Source organism: Pongo pygmaeus, chromosome 20, assembly GCF_028885625.2.
Source record: "Pongo pygmaeus isolate AG05252 chromosome 20, NHGRI_mPonPyg2-v2.0_pri, whole genome shotgun sequence".
In the NCBI taxonomy this organism is placed as follows: Eukaryota; Metazoa; Chordata; class Mammalia; order Primates; family Hominidae; genus Pongo; species Pongo pygmaeus.
The window spans coordinates 34501015-34522759 of NC_072393.2; positions in this window are offsets into that span (position 1 = coordinate 34501015).

Consider the following 21745-nt stretch of genomic DNA (forward strand, 5'->3'; position numbering starts at 1 on the left):
GTCTTTGAGGATTCCAAGGACCGGACATTCCATTATAGGCCTCAAATCATGAGCATTTTGCTTCCACGCAAGTTACAGTTTTATTGCCTGGGCTGGTTGTATTGAAAATTAAGCAGTCATTTCAGGTGGCTTTCTAGAAATCAGTTACAACCATGTCTCAATGCTGAGAGAGACCAAAAGAGAAGAAACGGCGCAAATGTCTATATGTGATGTCATCAGCACCCCCAGTGTGCCATCCCCATCCCACACACACATACATACACAGCTGTAGACTCATAGTTCTCTTTTTATTGTAAAGATGATTTCCCTGAAGTATTTTTAAGCTGGAAAGATTTTCTACAAGCTGGTGAAAAATCGCTCACTGCAGGAGATCCTATGCATTGGCAGAAATCCAGCAACCCCATGTATTGGTAACTGGCTTGGTAATGAGTCTCTTCCATGTAAATTGGCTCATTATTATCAATTTTTGTCAGCTCTTGAGTAAGTCTTGATCCGCTCCCCTGTCTCGGCCCAGGTGTCAGCATGAGGCGAACAGTAGTGTCCGGACCTGCTTTCCATGCCAGGCACTAAGACCTCACATCTCAGGGAGGAGGGAGAGAGTGAGGATGACAGACTCCATGCCATTAGAGCTTTAAATTTAACGTCCAGAACAGAGAGATGTTAAGGAGACTTGCAATGAGGTGTTATAAAAACCAAGTTTGATTGAAAGAGCTGGCAGGCAATGCAGATGAACACTTTGTCCTGTGATTCATTGCTATCAGGAGAACTAAATTTGTACAGCCCAGAGAAGAGATGACTAATGGGAGGCATAATAATTGTCGATTTATACCTGCGAAGAATTAATCAAGAGACCCAGAGGAGAGAGTGTTCGGCAGCCCCTCCAGGTGCAAGTGCTGGGGGTGGGCAGAGCCAGGAGGAGCCAGAGAAATTAGGCTAAATAGCAGGAATGACTGTAATAACACTGAGGTCCATTAGGCAGAGACATTGCATCGCCTCCACCATGGGATGCTACGGGATTGCCATCAGACTGACCTGCACAAGGCAACTTGGGGAATAGATCTCTGCAATGATCAGTGGATTTGACAATGCGTCTGGGAAGATTTTAGGGTGAGATTTCCTCATCCCGCGGCCCCTTCTCAGGGAACTGAAAAGCTGCCTTTGTTTTGTTGACAAAACTTCCTTCGCAATTTCAATTAAATGCATCTTAGAGCACGAAATGCAGAAAAATCCCTGTCCAGTGCAATGTGGGAGGCAGAGGGAGTTTGTCATCCTTAGAGTCCGTGAATACTTACTAAACACCTACTGTGTGCCAGGTGGTGCAGGGGGCAGCCTCCTAGCTGTGGGGAGCTGGTGTCCCAACCCAGGGAGGCAAAGACAGCAGGAGAGGCAGGCAGGCCCCCAGGAGAGTGATGCTAGCTCAGCCAGGCTGCGGATGACGCCCAAAGAGAACCAGGTCAATAGCCAACACCTCTATGCAGGTTTTTCACAGATTGGGCCCTTCACAAGTCAGTCTCCTTTCCTATAAAGGACAGGCAATTACCCAAAGTTGATTGGAGAATTCTGAAGGCTTTAGAGACCTCTCCCTCCTTCCCAGACCTCCTCATGCTCTCAGCTTGATCACCCCGCACTGTTGGCTTATAAGCAAGTGGGTTGAAGCATGCAGCAATGTTGGGAATTTTTTGTTTTGTTTTGTTTTGTAGAGATGGGGTCTTGCTCTGTCACCCAGGCTGGAGTGCAGTGGCACTACTATGGCTCACTGCAGCCTCCTGGGTTCAAGAGGTCTTCCCACCTCAGCCTCCCGGGTTCAAGAGGTCTTCCCACCTCAGCCTCCCGAGTAGCTGAGACTACAGGCATGCACCACCATGCCCAGGTATTTATTTTTATTTTTCGTAGAGATGGCATCTCACTATGTTGCCCAGGCTGGCCCTGTACTACTGGGCTCAAGCGCTGCACCTGCCTTGGCTTCCCGAAGCACTGGGATTACAGGTGTGAGCCACGGCATCCAGCCTTAGTAAAGTTTTAAATTAGGATTGCCAATGTTTAAAAAATGGGAGCTGTCATACAAATTTGGGTTTCTAACATCTTTGGCAAACTGAACTGATGATGCCAGAACTGCGTCCTCCACGGGCAGCATCAGCCATGGCTGGGAACGTGCTGCACTTTAAGCTCTTTCATTTGCTGCAGTCCCCATTGCTCCTGTTTGTGTTACAGCTGGCCTGTCTCATTCTTTCATTTTCCCGGCTCAGCTTCTGTGGGAATTTCAGTTTGTTGCCACCCTGAGCTAAATGACCAGAAATGCAAGGTGGCTGGCCTGTATTAACTTAGAGTCTTGCAGAAAGGCTCCTAATCAGTTATAAAATTCAGTGCTTGAATTTGATGAATATCCTCAGCAGTCACTTGGAAAACATTTCTGTGTTTTGCAAAACTGCAAGCAAATACACAATTACCCTGTATTCTTTCCTTTAGGGCCCATGCTCTGAATCCTTCCTTCTGCTCACTGGTAGCATGAAGCTTATAACTTTAGACAAGCTCGTTTGCTCCCTTTTATTTGCAAAGGAAATGTATAACCTCACTGAGCATTTTTGTTTTGTTTTGTTTTGTTTTTTGCCTTGGCTGCCAGGAGCCTCATCTAGCACTGCTGAGTTGCAGTTCATGGTTCAGCTCAAGAGTTTGTTGCATTAATCCCTCACCTTCCCTGAACTGATTTTTCTTTTCTTCTTCTTCTTTTTTTTTTTTTTTTTTTTGAGACAGAGTCTCACTGTGTCACCCAGGCTGGAGTTCAGTGGTGCTGTCTCAGCTCACTGCAACCTTCGCCTCCCAGGTTCAAGCAATTCTCATGCCTCAGCCTCCTGAGTAGCTGGGATTACAGGTGTCCACCACCACGCCCAGCTAATTTTTGTATTTTTACAAGAAACAGGGTTTCACCACGTCAGCCCGGCTGGTCTCGAACTCCTGACCTCAAGTGATCTGCCCACCTTCGCCTCCCAAAATGTTGGGATTACAGGCATAAGCCACCACTCCCTGCTCCCTAATTGATTTTTTTACCTGTATTTCTAACCAGTGAGTTTTACATGTTTTCTCTGTAATATTACAAGCTGCACTCGATGCTTTTTGAAAGAAATAAAAGGAACACCTGGAACAGCAATAAACTGCAGGAACATCCCAGAAGAAAACTGCGATGGACCCTGCCTTGGAGCTGGGAGGCAATTAGAGGGCGGGCTGAGGCAGAATGATGATGCATGCAGCAATGTTGGCAGCTGCTCCCAGCCACAGCTGACACTGTCAGTGGAGGATGCAGTTCTGACATAGTTAGTTCAGTTTGCTGGGGTGACAGAGCAAGACCCCATCTCTAAAAAACAAAACAAAACAAAAAACCCTGACATTAGTGGGCTGGAAATGTGCAGCGAGGCAGCTTGGAAGCAAAGCTTGGGATCATGTGGAGAAACGTGTGTCTGATGTTATTCCTCTGATGCACCAGCACCATGATGCCCACGGCAGGCCTGCATGGTGGGGGTTCTGGAGTATGTAGGGAGGAGTCGGACAGGCCCCTAGCCTCCGGGGTCCAGTAGAAGAAAAACAGCAGCTTATAGCTGCTTCTGGAATGCACCAGGCATCCCTTGGCCCCAATATTTCAGCCCAGCTGCAGCAGATGGGACCCTGTGTTTGCCAGGGTCCTGCCTCAAGCATGGACCGAGGCTTCCTCAATGCCACAAAACACTGCTCAGCCACACACAGGCTCCCCCAGGATGTTTGGGGGAATCCACACCAGGGCAGCCTCAGTCACCGGGAAATAGAGCCTCGCCCTCCTGGGCCTCCGGTGGGAAGCTTCTGCAGCACATTCTTCACGGCTCCGCAGGAGGTCCTAGAAGGCCAAGGCCCGGGTGCTCACAGTGGCCACCTGCTGAGTAGCACACCCTTCATGGCTGCTCTCCCTCTCCTTCTCCCTGCCCCCATGTCCCCATTCCTGCTTCCTGGGATTGCCTCCGACATAGATGACCTGCAACCAGTTTCTTACTCCAGGATCTGCTTGTCGAGGTACTCAAAGACAGTGCCAGAGGAGTGTAACTGAGGCTGGATTATGAGCCGAGTGATTAGAAACAGCTTCAAGGACCAGGAGATGTTTGGACCAGCAAAGGCTTTGCTGGACAAGCAGAGAGGGAAGTGAGGAGAGATGCATTCCAAGGGGTGGCCCAGCACAAGCGGCGGAGAGAAAGCACCCAGACGGTAAAAGGACGGTAAGTTATTCCCTTTGTCCAGATCATGGGCTGCATGATCAACACTGGAAAATGAGATGGGAAAATAGGGTGAGCTGGGACTCCCATGGGCTCAGATGTGCCACTGTGGAATATGACCTTCATTCTGTCAGTGGTGAGGATGGTGTGATTTGGAGAAGCAGTTGAGGGGGGAATAAGGGATTGGATGACAGCTTTGGAAGAAGACTGTCTGGGGACGGTGGGCCACCAGGGCTGCCGCCTCTGGAGTGGGCATTTTCACCATGTGATCCAACAGTGCTGTGGTGACCTGTGTCCTCTCCATGCCAGGCTCCAAGCTGCGTGCTCACAGAGTGCCTATGTGGCTGGCAGGTACGGCGCAGCTCCTGGGCTCGTGGATGAAGAGGCAGAATTGGTGGATACAAAGTTGCTACCCCCAGGCAGGCCAGAGATGCTGATCAAAAGTGCTCAGGTGGATGGGAAGTCATTTGAACTGACCCTGGAGGGGCATATCCCACTCTCCCCACAGCCAGGTGGGCTCCAGGTGGCTCCTGAGTGGCGTGCCATGAGCTTATTATAGGGTTGGAGTCACCTTCCTTGTCTGGGGGTGGCTGAGACCAGCATGGACAACCCCAAAACACAGCTTAGGAGTAAAATAACTAACAGAACTTTAGATTTAAATTACATTTACTCTCACATTTCATTTGCCCACATGACATCAAATGACCACGCTGTCTCTTTTCTCTCCATGTAAAGTGGCCCCACGTGGGGATAGCCCAGATGTGTGGCTATGGTGAGGGCAAGTTGTGGAAAGGCAGCCTAGGCTCTGAGTCGCAGGTCGGCCTCCTCACTCTGCCCGAATCCCCTGTCCCCCTCACCCGGACTGCCAGGTTGCACTGGTTTCCACAGCATCCATGCTCCCAGAAGAACTGGAGGTTGACTTTAGGAACTTCAAACTCAAGTTTCCCATATTCACACATCCCCGTTTCTGAGCTGCTTTCTCTTCAAAAACGTATTTCTTCCTTTGAGGTGTGAGGTCTTTTTAAAGTGTCTTCTGAGAAATATGAACTCCACAGGTCATTAATAGGTGTTCCTTTAAAATAATGATTCACATTTGCTATAAACTGAATGCTTCTGTCTCCTCAAAATTCATATGCTGAAATGTTAACCTCCCAGGTAATGGTATTAGGGGATAGGTGTTTTGTGAGGTGATTAGGTTACAAGGGTGGAATCTTCATAAAAGGATCAGTGCCTTAGGAGAAGAGACATGAAAGAGATCACTTCCTGTCTCTGCCCTCTGCCATGCCAGGAAACGGGAAGATGGCTGTCTGCAAACCCGGAAGCGGCTCCTCACCGGACACCTTGAATCTTGAACTTCTCTACCTCCAGAAACATGAGAAATCACTGTTTGTTGTTTAAGCCACCTTGTCTATGGTATCTTGTTACAGCAGCTCGAACTAAAATACATTTTTTAAATTTTAATTTATTTTAAAATAAATTAAATTAATTAATAATTTTAAAATAAATTAAAATAAAATTTAGACAGCTTTAAGAAATGATGTGTGGAGCAAAATCAAATGGGTTTCTTTACTACTGGACATGTCAGAGCCTTCCATGTGGGGCCTGGCACCAAGTGAAAACACAGGACCCCATGTTCAGAAAGTATTAAGAATTGCAAGACCGCAGAGCATGACACTAGGCACAGAGCCCTCCTGATTTGGAGCCCGAGAGCCCGCACACATCTCACCCCTGTGCAGCCAGCCCTGTAGGATAAGCCAAAGTTGCCGTGCACACCTGCCTGTGCAGTGCATGCTCCAAGGATAGAAAAGAGGCACCAGACCGAGGTCACAACGTGTTCATAACATAGTCAACCACTGATTGACAGCTCTGCAGAACACACTTAGGGAAATCCTGCTTACAACTCAGTTCTCATTTTCCTCTCATTTCCAAGCTCCAATACTCAGACATACAGGGAAAATGAGTAGATTCCAAGAACCCCACGGGACAGTCGTACACAGAAAGGGAAGACCCTTTTCATCTGCTAGATCTTTTTTGTCCGATAACTGGGTTTGTGTTTTTATTTGGGGATTTTTCTGGAAAGTGAGGTCCACTGATAATTTCTGCTCATTCCTTATTTTGCGCCATCCTTTTAAATAAAGCCCAGCATCTCTGAACTACGAAAACAAATTCCAGGCAACAGTAGCTGGCAATTTACAGTGATAGATGAATGTAACAAAAAATAGCACGCTTCAGCTGGGGATGGTGGGCAGTGTTTGTTCTTAGAATGCCAGCTCTGTTAAAGAGCTGTCGGGCCTCTCCACCTTACTCTGCCCATGCAAGAGGCCCCATGACACCCCTAGGCCACTGACTTCCCTGATTCTCTTTTCTCTGGTTATTTATGGCTGGGGAGGGAGTGGGGGTTAGGAGATGAGGGACACAAGCCTTAGCACTGAGTCACTTAAAAGTGGGTGGAGTCAAGGCTGTTCCATTAACTCCCACTTTCCTCAGTGCCCTGCTTGGCTGGAGGGACCCCGCCCACACTATCTCCAGCTGCTCTGACTCAGACCTGCCAGGTCCGTGCCACTGTCATTTCTGGCCTCCCACTCTGTGCTCCTCCAGGCCTCAGAGTTAGCTCGTGCTCCGCTCCTCTCTACCCCATCCTCCTTCCCCACTGTCTTTGTTAGGATGCCCACCTCCTGAAGGAAGCCTACCGGTTCGTTTTGTTCTTTGAGACAGAGTCTTGCTCTGTCACCCATGTTGGAGTGCAGTGGCACAATCATAGCTCACTGTAGCCTTCAACTCCTGGGCTCATGCGATCCTCCTACCTTAGCCTCCCAAATAGCTACCACCTCCATGCCCGCCTAAGTTTTTGTTTTATGGAGAGACAAGGTCTCGCTATGTTGCCTAGGCCTGTCTGGAACACCTGGCCTCAAGTGATCCTCCTGCCTCAGCCTCCCAATGTGCTGGGATTACAAGCCTGAGCCAGCACACCCGGCTAGGAAGTCTACAGTTTAGCTGGGAGCAGGCCACATGCTGGTCTGGGCAGGCCAGCTCTTTGCATCTGGAGCTTACATCTCTGTTTACCACCGACACGCACTGTGCACCTACTGAATGTACGTGCTGTGCACTTATTGAGGGCCCCTGCGTGCAAGGGTCCTGAGGACAATTTCTCCTGAGGCTTGCAGCTCCTGCCCTTGAAAAGCCCAACTCTGGTAGGAGACAGGAGGCTAAAACTGACATGCAGAGCAGCCCACACCCCACCCTGGCTTAGCCCCTCCCAGGAATGTCGGTCATCTGCTGTTTACAACTTCAACTCCTCCGGGGGCCCTTTTAAGGCCCCTCAGCACCTGGCCTGATCTCTACCTTGCCTGTCCCTTCCCCTCCTTACCCCTAAGCTTGCAAGTTCCACCCTCCCTGTGGGCACTCAGCAGAGCCTCCCGCTTTCCCAGCCTCTCCCTGGGTGTTCTTCCCTCTCCTCCTGCCTGGAGAACACCCTCTCCCCTTCCAAGGTGCACTTCAAGCATCCACTTCTCTAGGCAGCTTTTCACAGTCCCCACCTCCCCACCAGGTGAGGGTAACAGCTCCTCCCACCTCAGTACCTCTGCTGTACTGACACAGGTCTCTAACACAGACCCAGCCAATACCTCCCTGGCAGAAGTCTGTCTCTCCCGCCAGGCCACGAGCAACTGAAGGCAAGGGGGGTCTGTTCATGCTTCTTTCCCAAAGCCAGGGCCTGGCGGTTGCTACTCAATACATCAGTGATGCTCTGCATTAATAGCACAGATCCAGAGGAAGAAGAGAAGTGGGTTAAAGGGTGCAAACATATGGTAAGACAAAAGGAATAAGTTCAGTGTCCGATAGCAGGGTGGGGTGACGATACTTAACCAAAATGTATTGTACTCAGGCGATGAATACCCTGAATACCCCAATTCTATCACCACACACTATATACATGTAACCCATTTTCTCATGGGCTTTTCATAAATCTGCACTTTTTAAAAAAGGAAATAAGCAGTGTATTAATCTGTTCTCGTGCTGCTAATAAAGACATTCCAGAGACTGGGTAATGTATAAAGAAAGAGTTTCAACGGACTTACAGTTCCTCATGGCTGGGGAGGCCTCACAATCATGGCAGAAGGTGAATGAGGAGCAAAGGCACATCTTACATGGTGGAAGGCAAGAGAGCATGTGCAGGGCAACTCCCCTTTATAAAACCATCAGATCTTATGAGACTTATTCACTACCACAAGAACAGAATGGGGGAAACTGTCCCCATGATTCAGTTATCTCCACCTGGCCCCACTCTTGACATATGGGGATTATTACAATTCAAGGTAAGATTTGGGTGGGGACACAGCCAAACCATATCAAGCAGGTATGTGCCAAAAAAAAAAAAAAAAAGCGCAGAACCAAGCACCTTGGTCCCAAGCCCTGGTCCCAAGGGGCAGGAGCGACTTTTCCAAGCTGGACCCCACCAAGGCAAGTGGCAGCTATGACCCTCTTTTTCCTCACTCTCATGCGCTCTACACTCTCAACTCTGCCTCTCCCTTCCTAGCTCAGCTTTCATGATGATAATCTCAGAGTCCACAGCACTGTGTTAGAAGACAGAGAAGAGAAAAAGAAGCTCACAGTCTTAAGGGTGACAGCCCTGAAATATTGAGTTAGAAATTGCCTGGGGACTCGACTTCACAGTCATGGCAAAGTAGATGCAAATACGTATTCAAATTCAATGCAAATTCACTGACAAATTTCCTCCCTCCTCCCCAGGACCCAGTGAGGCTGGCAGGGCTTGGATGGGCGATGCTTGCATGGCAGGGCCTCCCTCCTCCTCTTAGTGCTCTCCATGGTACCCAGAGCTGAGTTTCAGGCAGTAAGAGGCTGCAAAGAACCAGTCCCAGAGGAGGGCTTCTCCTCAGGGACATCCTTCTGGAGGCATTGCCAGTGTGAGGCCTTCTGGGATGGGCCCATGAGGGACAAGCTTCCTGCAGGAAGGAAATAGGCCCTGTGTGAGTTCTGTATGGGAAGAGAGGAGCCAGGAGAGCAACCAGAAGGAAGCCCTGTCACTCTGCAGCCTGAGTGCTCACTGCAGGGAGGAGAAGCTGCAGGGCACATCTCAGGGGACAGAGGAGAGGCTGGTGGTGCAGAAACTCAGGAGTCTGAGAAAGCCAGACTGGTTGTAGGTGGTGGAGAGGAAGGAAGGGAGGCAGAGCAAGTTCAGGTTTACTTAGGGCTCCTCCTGAGATCTCTGGGGACATCCAAGAGGCCTGGAGATCACTGAGGCTGGGAGAGGCTAACCTTAGCCTTGGGTCATGCACAGGCATAGATGACACTACTCCAGGTGGTCCTTCCTGTTCTGGAGGCCACATGTCCCAGAGCCACAGACTTCTTGTTTGGGAAGAGGTGGACATGAAGTTTCTGCTTTGGCAGAGAGCCCAAGATGAGGAGAGGCCATCATTCCGACAGCCTGGCAGGCACCTTGTCCTTTCCTGCTGACTTGGCACAGCAGGGTCGCTCCTCCAGCCACAGCAGAGCCTGGCCACCAGCAACAGGGCTCCCTAGGGAGGCACATGCTTGACTCACTTCTGTGACCTCTGCACCAGTGGATTGCATGGGGGTAGGCTTGCTTCAGCATCTGGGAGAGCTCCCTGTGTAGGTTAGTGGCAGTGAGGGTGAGAGTATGCTAAATCCAAGATGGCCCTGGGGAAACAGAGCCAAGCTGGACCACAGAGGGAACTCCTTGATTAAGAGTGCAGCCTCCACCCAGCGTTCTTAACAGTGTAAGATAGACGTAATCATGACTTACTGAGCACCAGCTACATGCTAGGCATTGTGCACACATCATCTCTAACCATTGCTACAGCCCTCAACTTACTCCCATTTCAAAAGCAAAGAAACCAAAGCTCAGAGTGGTTAAGTGATCTGCCTAAGGTCACACAGCAAAGATTCCACAGAACTACCCAAAGGTGGCTGTTGGGAAATATGGGGGTCCTCCCTGTCCTTCCTCTCACAGTGGTTTATAGATCTGCCCTGAGTGTGGTTTGGGTGCCTTCTTTGGAAATCCATGGGAAAGAAAAGTTTCTCCATGGGGACAAAAAGTTTCCCACAGCTGGGCATGATGACCATGACTTTAGGAGATTACTGCAGGGACTCATTAAAGGACAATATTCTTGTCAGGATGCAATTAAAGTCCTTCCCACTTCCATGTTTATGGAAAGAAGGAATGGGCAGAATGGCATCTGGTGAATTCAGCGCCTTGTCGGAATGCATCACTAAGCTCACGGTGGCACCCCAGCCCTCTGCTGACCTCATACCCCCTCCAGGTGCCTGCCCATCATACAGTGCAGCCTGTCCTTGAGGCTAAGAGAAGATGATTTTCATCTGCAGCTGCCCCACAAATCCAGCTCTTCTGGAAACAGGTTTTCTGATGAAGAATGCCCCTCCCAATTCCCAGCCCACACAGCTCAAGAAGTCTGACTTCACTGTGGACTCCACAGCAGGCATCTGGCCAGGCCCAGTCAATGCAGGCATGACATCCCCTGCTGAAGGTCACTGGCTCGGCATGGACAGGCAGCCCAAGCAGGCAGTCAGAGCCACTGGGCTTCAGCTCTTAGACCACCGTTAGGAAAGGGAGCAGGTTTTCCCTGAGGCTCCTGGCTGAGGACCACTGAGGGATGCCTGAGGAGTAGATAGCATGAAGGAGGGCAGAACCGTTGTGGGATCCTGGTGACACTGTTCGCATCTGCATCTGGCCATCCCAAGCCACAAATTCTGGACTTTCCCATTGAAGTAAACCAATGAAATCTCCTTGCCTGAGCTAGAGGAGGTTCTGTTTCTTTCAAATGCAGGCAAAATATTTTGACAGATTACCTCTCCAGGCAATTGCTTCTGGTGTTTTTTTTTTCCACTCTAAATTCAACTTTCTAGGCTACGTAAGTCCTGCTACCCCATGGCAGATCTCCTAACGTCTCCATTATCTGACCTGTTACCAGGACATCTGGGTCTCCTTCTGTAAGACTTGTTCCCCAGCCTGAGACCTGATGCCTGCCTCCCCATGTTAAACCCAGTGCCCATCATAGCAGGTGCACAAAAGTGGTTTAAACTTGTGCCTCCTAAACCTCCACCCTCCACCTCAACATCTAAAGCAGCATATGAAGATCAGTAATTGTGCACTCATCTTTGGAGGAATGAGACTCCCTCCAGCCTAGCTGCTCTCACCTTCACACCTCCACGTGACCTCAGAAAAAGATGCTGGCATCTGAGCATGTTACACAGGGCACCTGGCTTGACCTCTCTTTGTCAACAGAATCAGGGTGCATCTCAGAAGACCTGTAGGGGAAGACTCCCTTCAAAAGCCCAGAGCATATGGGCTGAAGGTCACTTATCTTCCATCTGTGATGCCCCACGTTTCCCCTGGGGCTTTGCCATCCATTGGCATTGTCTTTCTCTCTAATTAGGTAAGTCTAGAGAGTTGGGGAAGGGGGAGAGGAGGAAAGAGGGGAGAGAGAATTGGAGAATGTGCATTCCTAAAGATCCATGTACAACACATTTGGAGTTGCCAATTCATGGCACATTTTGTAAATTTCCATTACAAAGGACAGAATTGTATCCCATTACAATAGAATACAAATGAATTCCTTTGTGTGTACCTTCAATTTAAAGAAAAATATATAAATAACTGTACAGGTGGTGGACTGATTATGATGAATAGAGGAGCCTGGATCCTGAGATCCACAAACAACCATCATTATCTTGTTGAGTGACCTGAGGTGAGTAATTTAACCTCTGTGAACCTCAGTTTATTTGTCTGTAAAACAAGAATGATGCACCTGCCCCACCCTTCTGAACTAACAGAATGACCGAGGCTCTGAGCAGCCAGAGGTGCTGTGAGATGATTTCTGAGCCTTGACCTTGGGCTGCTACCAGAAAATCAAGGCTCCACCACTGCAGTGGGGCTCTTACTAACAAGGCTTGGTAGCCTATTTTGGAGTCCGTCCCAAAAGACTGAAATTAATTAACTTCATGAGGGATTTTTTCCCCCAGAATAGCTATAATCTATACCATCAGTCATGACAGAGCACAAAAATTCAACTACCTACAGGGCTCAGTGGTCCCATAAGTTTTGGAAAAAGGCAAGGTATAAAGCAATAAGGAAGGGTGAAGACTGTGGCAAACTGTTGAATCCATGCCCTTGCCCCATCTTAGGGGCCACCAAGCTCTACTAGCAGGCTGTCGCATGGGGCTAAGACTCAAGATTGACAGAAATTCCCATTTTTTTAAGTAGAAACCAGAAGCCTTGATTTTTATATGAAATCTCCTCTGGTTAATATTTTTTTAATTTGACAACTCAATGTTAAAACTTTTGAAACACTTTGTGAGAGCCAAAACAATGTATCTGGGAGCTAGATTTCACCCACAGCCCACCAAACTCTGTTTAGCAATATTGCAATCTTCCTGTTTTGATTCCATTTTTCAAGTTTGTAGGTTATGTTGACTTTATGTCAAAAATAAAAGCAAGTAACCCAGCAAATGCCCCCAGTTTGAACAGGGGTTTCTTCTGTCACCCTGCACCTGCAGACAATGAATCCACATGGGGAAGGCAGTGGCGTTCACTCTCTTCTAGCCCAGTCATCATGGCAGGCCGTGCTGTTCCCGCACCTCACTCTCTCCACCCAACTCTGCTGGACCACTTGGGCCTCCCAGCAGAGATCTCTGAAGATGAGAAGGAGCCCTGGAATATAGTTTATATTTTTGTCCCAAGGTAAAACTGGATGTTTCTGTCCATTTTTGTTTCCTGAATTTTACAAGCTCTGCAAATTAAGTGCATATACACACCGTTGCTGACTGCCTTGTTCCGTGACAAGGAAGTCAGACTGCTGGACCCCAATGTGCCCATGGGAAGAAAATGTTTTAATTGCAGCCCAAACACACACGCATACATTCACTCAACCAAGGCATCCTGCCAGCATGCTGTCACCACCTTTGACGTCCCTTCTTGTGGGTTTGTCCCTTTAATTTCTTTTTTTTTTTTTTTTTTTGAGATGGAGTCTCCCTCTGTCACCCAGGCTGGAGTGCAGTGGCATGAACTCTGCTCACTGCAAGCTCCACCTCCCGGGTTCATGCCATTCTCTTGTCTCAGCCTCCCAAGTAGCTGGGACTACAGGCGCCTGCCACCACGCCCGGCTAATTTTTTGTATTTTTAGTAGAGATGGGGTTTCACCGTGTTAGCCAGGATGGTCTCAATCTCCTGACCTCTTGATCCGCCCTCCTCTGCCTCCCAAGGTGCTGGGATTACAGGCATGAACCACTGTGTCCGGCTGTCCCTTTAATTTCAAAGGGGTGTGTCCCTTCTCTCTTTTCCCTGGACTCTTTATTGTACTCTGGCCACAAACACTATTTGCTCAGCATCTCTGGAGGGCAGGAAAGCCCCATTAGAAGTTAATTGGGTGAACATTCAGATCGAGGGGCATGCTAATCAATCGGAGCATAGTAAGGGGATTATGTGTTAGATTTCTAGATAACAGTTTTACCCCCCTTTTTATGTGTCAGCAACAACAATAAATCATCTTTGGAAACAAAAGAAAAACCAAACCCTTGACAAACATGCAAACACCTGGATGCAGAACTACTAAAGCTGATGACTCTTCATGAAGTCCATAGCACTAGGTAGCCAGTTTCCTGAGGGCAGCATCGCACACCTGCCTTGACAGGGCCAGTGTGCTCACTGCCCAGCACAGTCCAGACCCTGCCCACCAAGGACAGGGACTCAGCGCTAGAGAAACAAACGATTAGATGGAGTTGTAGGAGGATTTCCGAGACCACCATGCCCAGCTTACCTGTATCCCTACAGATTAACGACCATTTTAGGAAAGTGTTTGAATGAAGGAAGAAGGAATATAATTAAATAAACTTCTGTGAAATTAGATTTTTATTTAATAAAATAAGGCATCAGAGATATATGAGATTTATGTCTCATATATCTATAAAATATATATGTAAGCTTTATATATTATGTATTTACACAAAAAGTAAAATAAGACATACACACACACACACACACACACACACACAGAGACACACACACACATACATATATATAGACAAGATTTTTTCATCTGTCAGATAGGCCACAATTAAGGGGTCTGCCGAGACCCTGTGTTGGAGAGGGTGGGGGACCCAGGAGTGGTCTCTGCAGAGGACAGCAGTCACCAAGATTGCTCACTCGTCCTTGGGACATGTGGCAGGATGGCACAGATCCACTCCATGTGATTCCTTTGACCAATCAAATACAAAGGTGTCACTTCCAAGCAAAAAGTGGGAGACACAGTCCATGATTCAGTACATTCCCTTTTAGGGTCCCTGTGCTGTGAATCTCATAATTGCTCCAGATTGTGGCTGTGCTGTCCTCCCGGGTCTCAGAGGGGGGTCGATGCAGAACTGAGTCCCTCCCCAGGATCCAAGACAGATATGAGTGTTACAAAGAAATAATCCTTTGTTATTTTGAACCAGGATGATGTGGTGCTGCTTATGACCCACTGCGTCATCAAGCTTATTCTGACTGGCAGGAAGATCTATTTGGCAACATCTATAGGAATTTAGAATGTTAATACCTAAGACTATGTAATTGCATTTTTATGATTTTTACACAATTTCTTTTTTTTTAATTTTACTTTAAGTTCTGGGATACATGTGCAGAACGTGCAGGTTTGTTATATGGGTATACATGTGCCATTGTGGTTTGCTGCAGCTATCAACCCGTCATCTAGGTTTTAAGCCCCACATGCATTAGGTATTTGTCCTAATGCTCTCCCTCCCCTTGCCCCCCGAACTCCCAACAGACCCCAGTGTGTGATGTTCCTCTCCCTGTGTCCATGTGTTGTTGTTCAATTCCGACTTATGAGTGAGAACATGTGGTGCCTGGTTTTCTGCTCCTGTGTTAGTTTACCGAGAGAGATGACTTCCAGATTCATCCATGTCCCTGCAGAGGACATGAATTCATTCTTTTTTACTGCTGCATAGTATTCTACGATGCATATATGCCATTTACACCACAGTGTATGTGTGCCATTTACACATTTTCTTTATCCAGTCTGTCACTGGTGGGCATTTGGGTTGGTTCCAAGTCGCAATTTATTTTACACAATTTTACTTTTACACACGTGCAAAGTAGTACATGAGTGAGCATGTTCATGTTGTGCAGCAAACACTGGAAAGAACCAAGAATATATCAACCAGATTCTCTGTATGTTTTATGCTTTAATGATTAATAAATCATGAACCATCCAGACTGAGGAAGAGTAGACAGCCCAGAAAGAGAATAGAGCACATTCCTGTAAACTGAGAGGAAATGTTTCTCAAAATATTGCAAAGTAGAAAAGCAAGATGCAAAATAAGAATCTACCATAATTTATGTGTGTCATCTTCAATTTCTTTTATTAATGCTTTATAGTTTCCAGCATACAGATTTTTCAACTCCTTAAATTTACTCCTAAGTGTTTTTTATGCTATTGTAACTGGATTTTTAAAATTTCTTTTTTTGAATAGTTCATTGTTAGTGTACAGAAACACTACTTTTTAAATATTAATTTTGTGGTGAGAGTGGTCATCTTTGTCTTGTTTCTGGTCTTAGAGAAAAAGCTTTCAGCTTTTCACCATTGAATATGATGTTAGCTGTGGGCTTGTCACATATGGCCTTTATTGTGTTGGCATACATTGCTTCTAAACCTATTAGAGAGTTTTTATCATGAAGGAACCTTGAATTTTGTCAAATGCTTTCTCTGCATCCGTTAAGATGGTCATGTGTTTTGTGCCCTTCATTCTGTTAATATAGTGTATTACACTTATTGATTTGTATGCGTTGAGCCTTCCTTGCACCCAGGGGTAAATCCCACTTGATCATTTGCAACATGGGTGAACCTGGAAGACATTACGCCAAGTGAAATAAGTCAGGCACAGAGAGACAAATACTGCATGACCTGACTTATATGTGGAATCTAAAAAACTTAAACTCATAGAAGTATAGAGTAAAAATGGTGGCTACCAGAGACTGGGGTGCGGGAAATAGAAAAAGGAAAGATGTTGGTCATAGGATACAAGGTCTCAGAGAGACAGGAGGAAAGAGTTTTAGTGATCTATAGCACAGCAAGGTGATGATAGTTAATAATAATGTACTGCATATTTCAAAATTGCTAAAAGAGTAGAATTTAAATGTTCTCACCACAGAAAATAAGTATGTGAGGTGATGAATATGTTAAGTGACTTGATTTAATCATTCAATAATGCATACATATATCAAAACATCAGTTTGTACTCCATAAATATATTCAATTATTATTTGTCAATTAAAAATAAAATAATTTTTAAGAGGCAAATATTTGGAAAAAAGAAAGTGCCCTGAAGTACTTCTTGCTCATTGACTGTTTTCAAGTCACAACAGAAGTTAAGCCACTTCATGCACTCATGAATCTCTTTGTCCATTCGTCCATCCATCCATCCATCCATCCATCCGTCCATCCATCCATTTTTCTGTCCATCTGTCTGTCCGTTCATCCATCCATTTTTCTGTCCATCTGTCTGTCCATTCATCCATCCACTTGTCTGTCCATCTGTCCATCCATCCATTCATCCAACCATCCATCCATCTGTCTCTCCATCTGTCTGTCCATTAGTCTGTCCATCTGTCTGTCTGTCTATTCATTTGTCCACCCATCTGTCCATTCGTCCATCCATCCATCCATCCTCCTTTCTTCCCTTCCTCCATTCAACCATGTCTCCATCTCTCTATTCATCCATTAAACATGATGAGATAAGTGTTGGATAGGTTACCAAAAATGTGAACCCCATTCTGTGTTGGTTGTCTTCGAAGGTTGGCTGAGGGATGTCACCCAGAAACCAAGAGATACATGGAGTAGGAGGTAAAAGTGTATGTGCTTGAGAGTCAGCCAGAGCTGTGATACAGCTGCTTTCACAAAGAAGCTTGAGACCTTGGACAAGTTTCTTAACCTCTCTGAGCCTCCAATTCCTCATCTGTAAAATGTGCTTAACTAATCAGTGTAGTCCAAAGACTCACATAGCCCATAACTGAAGTGAGATTGCTTTTTGACAAAGTAAAACCTTTGCTCCCGTCTTTCCCAGGCATTTCAAGGCCTGGCTTCCACCCAAGGGGCAGTCCCTACAGGAGACTGGAGGAAGGAGGGAAAGGCCTCGGCTCTCTCCCTATTGGCCACGATGGCCTGGTTGCTCCCTGGATGGTCTCAGCTCCTGCTGGTTGCACTCTCCACACCATCGCCCCTGCCTCTACTCCAGATATGGTGGCAGGAACCATGGAGTGTTTGCTCTTCCTGGATGCAGACTCCTGTCCGATTCCTTGTGAATCCTCTACACCAGGCTTACAGTCTCTAGCAGAATCTCTTCAGGCTACCCTGATTTGAGTGTTCCAAGTATGTTCAGCTGAGCCCTGATTGAGAGAACTCATATGTCAGTCCCAGTGCTGCGACTTGGAGTTACAGAGTTGAGAAATAAACAGACGGCCACTTCACCGTGTTCAAGGTTCTCTAGCTCACAGAAGAAACATAAATACAAAAGAAAACTGCACCCCAAACTCCCAGGTGCCATGACAGAAATATGGATTCAGATCTGTGGCACCATAGAATGAACAGGTACCTTGCAGGCATGAATGTGGGTGAGAGTCATCAGGGAAGGCTTCTTAGAGAAGGTGACACTCTATGTGAGTCTTGGAGGGTGAATGCAAACTCCCTTGTAGGACAAGGTGAGAACATTCATCTCCCGGAAAATGCACCATATTCAAACACATGAAAGTACATGAGTTTGCTACAGGAATGGTAGTTTGCTCAGACGTTTGGGACTCATATTGGAGATAAGAGCAGCAGGGGAGAGGACTGAAGTGACTTAATGACTGGTATCAAATTGCTCACTTTTAAATTTTGTCAATCAAAGGCATGTCTTTTGAGTGGCCATCTGTTATCACTCACCACCGGGATATAATCATATAATCTTGGAATAAAGAAAAGTCCTTTATAGCAAATAAATTTAGGAAGGTGTGTGTGTCCATGTGTGTATGCTACCTGCATGTGTGTGTGTGTGTACACACATATATATACACACACGCATGTATGTGTATATATATGCATATATGTGTATATACATATACACACACACACTCACACTACCGGTCCTTGTTTTTCTTTTCTCATTTTGCAGCAGTCTAGGAGCAAGTCCATTGGCTGACATTTGAAAACCACTGATCTCACCTGACCCTCTTATTCTACCCACAGGAAAGCGTGTCATTTTAAAAAAATTCATTTTTAAAAACGAGTTCAATTCTCTTAAGTGTTTATTGCTAGCCCTTTGACTGCTCCTCACAAACAGACCCATGACCAGCCTTAGGCACTGCCAGGTACTTGGGTTCAGACAACACTTGGTCCTAACACCACAGAGAAAAGCATTAAAGTTCCCGGATTACTTTTTCTGCAGGTCATTTGATAATACTTTCCACTCCTAGTGAATGCTACAACAAGCAATATATTGGTGATTGCAGCCATCTAAGAATAGACATATTTGCAGGAATAATGACCTCCTCCCCGCCCCCAAAAAAAAGTTAGATTTAAGTAATACTGCCAGTTGGTGGCCATTTGTGCACTCATGTCTGGTTGCATTTGCCTCCAGGGACAGATAAATAGTGAAGGAGAAAACTGAAGTGGGGAGGGTCTGAGTAAATCAGTCTCTCTGCCTCTGGCTCACTCTCTCTCTCTTTCACACACACACACACACACACACACACACACACACAAACACACCTTTTATTTTAAATGTGTTATGAGTTCTTTCTTGGTCTGGGAACCCATGGACTGGTTCCTAGGATGCTACAAAATGAGAAAAATAAGGACAGGTAGTGCATAGATAGGTAGATTAAAAAGGTAGGGGGGTGTTCAGGGACCAAGGTTGAGTGTGAACAAAGCAACTTCCGTGGAGTTCTATTATCCGTGGCAGGTAGGTGCTAAAGTCATCACAGAAGATGAAAATTCCTGTCTGAATGAATTTTGGAAGCTTCCAGCAGATGCTGGAATAGATTCTGCTTCTTCACTAAATTGCCAGAATGTTAGTTTGTATTTAGAAGTCACTTTGTACAGAAAATACAAAGATCCAAATATAAGAGTCACCCTCACCTAAGCCAAGGGCTCACACTGTGAGAGGGCTGTGCTGATTGAGACTGAAAGAGGGAAAGGGAGGGTTGCTCTTCATCCTGCACTAGTTCTGGGGTGCCTGGGCTGATTGGAGTCATGGGTGAAATTGCTCTCTTTCTTTAAGCTGCTTTCATTCCACCTCTCCCCCTGTTTCTTCTCCCATGCCCCCATGCCAAAGAAGAAGGAGTTACCTTCTATACTGACAGCATCTCCTTCAGAGAGGGTTGCTTTGATGAGAAAGGCAAAGTAATCTGATAGAGCCAGAAAGACCCAAGGACAAGACCTCAACCAAGAGAAGGAAGAGGAGGAAGAAGGGGAAGTGGAGGAGGAGGAGGAAGGAGAAGGGGAAGAAGGGGGAGAGAAGGAAAAATAGGAGGAGGAGGAGGAAGAAGGGGGAGTGAAGGAGGAAGAGCTGCTGCCTAGTCAGTAGAAGCCTGGCTGTTGGGGCCTCAGGGCAATAGTGACTGCCTCCTCACCCACTCAGCCCAATTATAGCTGCAGTGCCTGACAGGGAAAGTCTAACCCACACTGTCCTTGAGAACTGAACCCTGCAACATGGCTGCATGGTTGAAACTTATCACAAGTCTTGGGATGCTTGCAGCTTCGGGCCACATTATTTTTAATAAATTCATTTTTGAAGATTTACCTGCCATGGCAAGGAGGGCACATCTTTGAAAGCCAGAGGATCCAAATTCAAGCCTAAATTGTATTCTGATCTGCCACAAGGCTTTGTCCAAGCCTGTGCCTTGCCCGGGCCATGGTTTCATGCTGCTGTATTGCCTTAATCAGGGAGCTTTCTCTTATCCTATGCAGCTCCAACCACTGAGAATTCTTCTGGAAGGTTCTTGTTGGTTAGTGTTAGTGTAATGCCAGGCCCTGACCTTAACCCAGGGTATGGCCAGAACATTGAGAATGTTTGCGATGTGCATCTATAGAGGCAGAAGGACAAACATTACAACGTTTTGGGGAAAACTTTGAGATGCCAGAGATCAACAAAAGGCCAGAGACTGGATCATGATATAGTTCTTCAGAATTAAGGCTCAGCTGAGCATGGTGGCTCATGCCTATAATCCCAGTACTCTGGGAGGCCGAGGAGGGCAGATCACATGAGGCCAGGAGTTCAAGGTCAGCCTAGGCAACATAGTGAGATTCCATCTCTACTAAAAACAGAAAAATTAGCTGGCCCTGGTGGTGTGTACCCATAGTCCCAGCTATTTTGGAGGCTGGGGCACAAGAATCACTTGAACCTGGGAGATGGAGTTTGCAGTGAGCTGAGATCATGCCGCTGGACTCGTCTGGATGACAGAGCAAGACTCAGAAGAAGAAGAACAAGAAGAACAAGAAGAAGAAGAAGGAGGAGGAGGAGGAGGAGAAAAATAAGGCTTAGGCTGGGGAAGTGTCTTAGCTGTCTACACTAGAAATTAGGCTATCTGGAAAACTGAACATTTATTCTTCCCTTCTGTAGATGCTACATGGATGAAGCCCATGACTTGAAGAATGAGCCTAGGACTATAGCCTTGCACCCTTCAGGAAGCCTTCCTTCCTGCTTTCAGCCTGCCCCAGGATTCCTGCATAGGTTTCTAGGCCATTTATATCCAAGTTTGCATTGGCCAAATCTCATGAATGAGTTTCACCTCTCAGTGTGTCAGAGTCACCAGCCTCTTTACTTGAGCTTCTGACATCCCAGACAGGCCCTTTTCTTGCAGTCTTGGCACATGTCCAAATCACTCCCCCAGAGGTGTCTGCTTGGTTTATACTTCACCACCTTCAGGCCTTTCTTAAATTTTTCTTCTCCATAAAAGATTTGAAATCATTCTGACACTCTCTATCCCTATCCATTTTCCTCACAGTTTCCCTTCATTTTCTCCTTAAAATCTAACACTAGAGTGATGTCAGTAACAATGGTAGAGTAAGAACCTCTGAAAATTCTCTCCTTCATAAAAGGAATAAGAAAGCTTACAAAAATTGTCAGTGTCCATTTTTTTCAGAACTCTTGAAATTAACCAAGGGCTTGCAACAAACTAGGGAGCATTTATTCCAGAAAAATGGCTGTATCTCAGCAAAAACAGTGAGCTTTATGGGATGTTAGCTTGCCTTATTCCCATGCCCTGCTTTCCAACCCAGTGACTACTTTGAAAAATCACAGCCCACACTCCCAGTGCAGTCTGGCAGTCACAGGAGGAAGAAAAAGAGATCTGGAGCTCTTTCAAGGCCTGGTTCCCAAAACTTACCAATATCTGACCTGTCTGAAAGTTGACCTGAAGACCACATTTGCAAAGCTGTTTGTATATAACCTGACTTGAAGCTTGATCAGACTAAAAAGTTTCCTCTTCA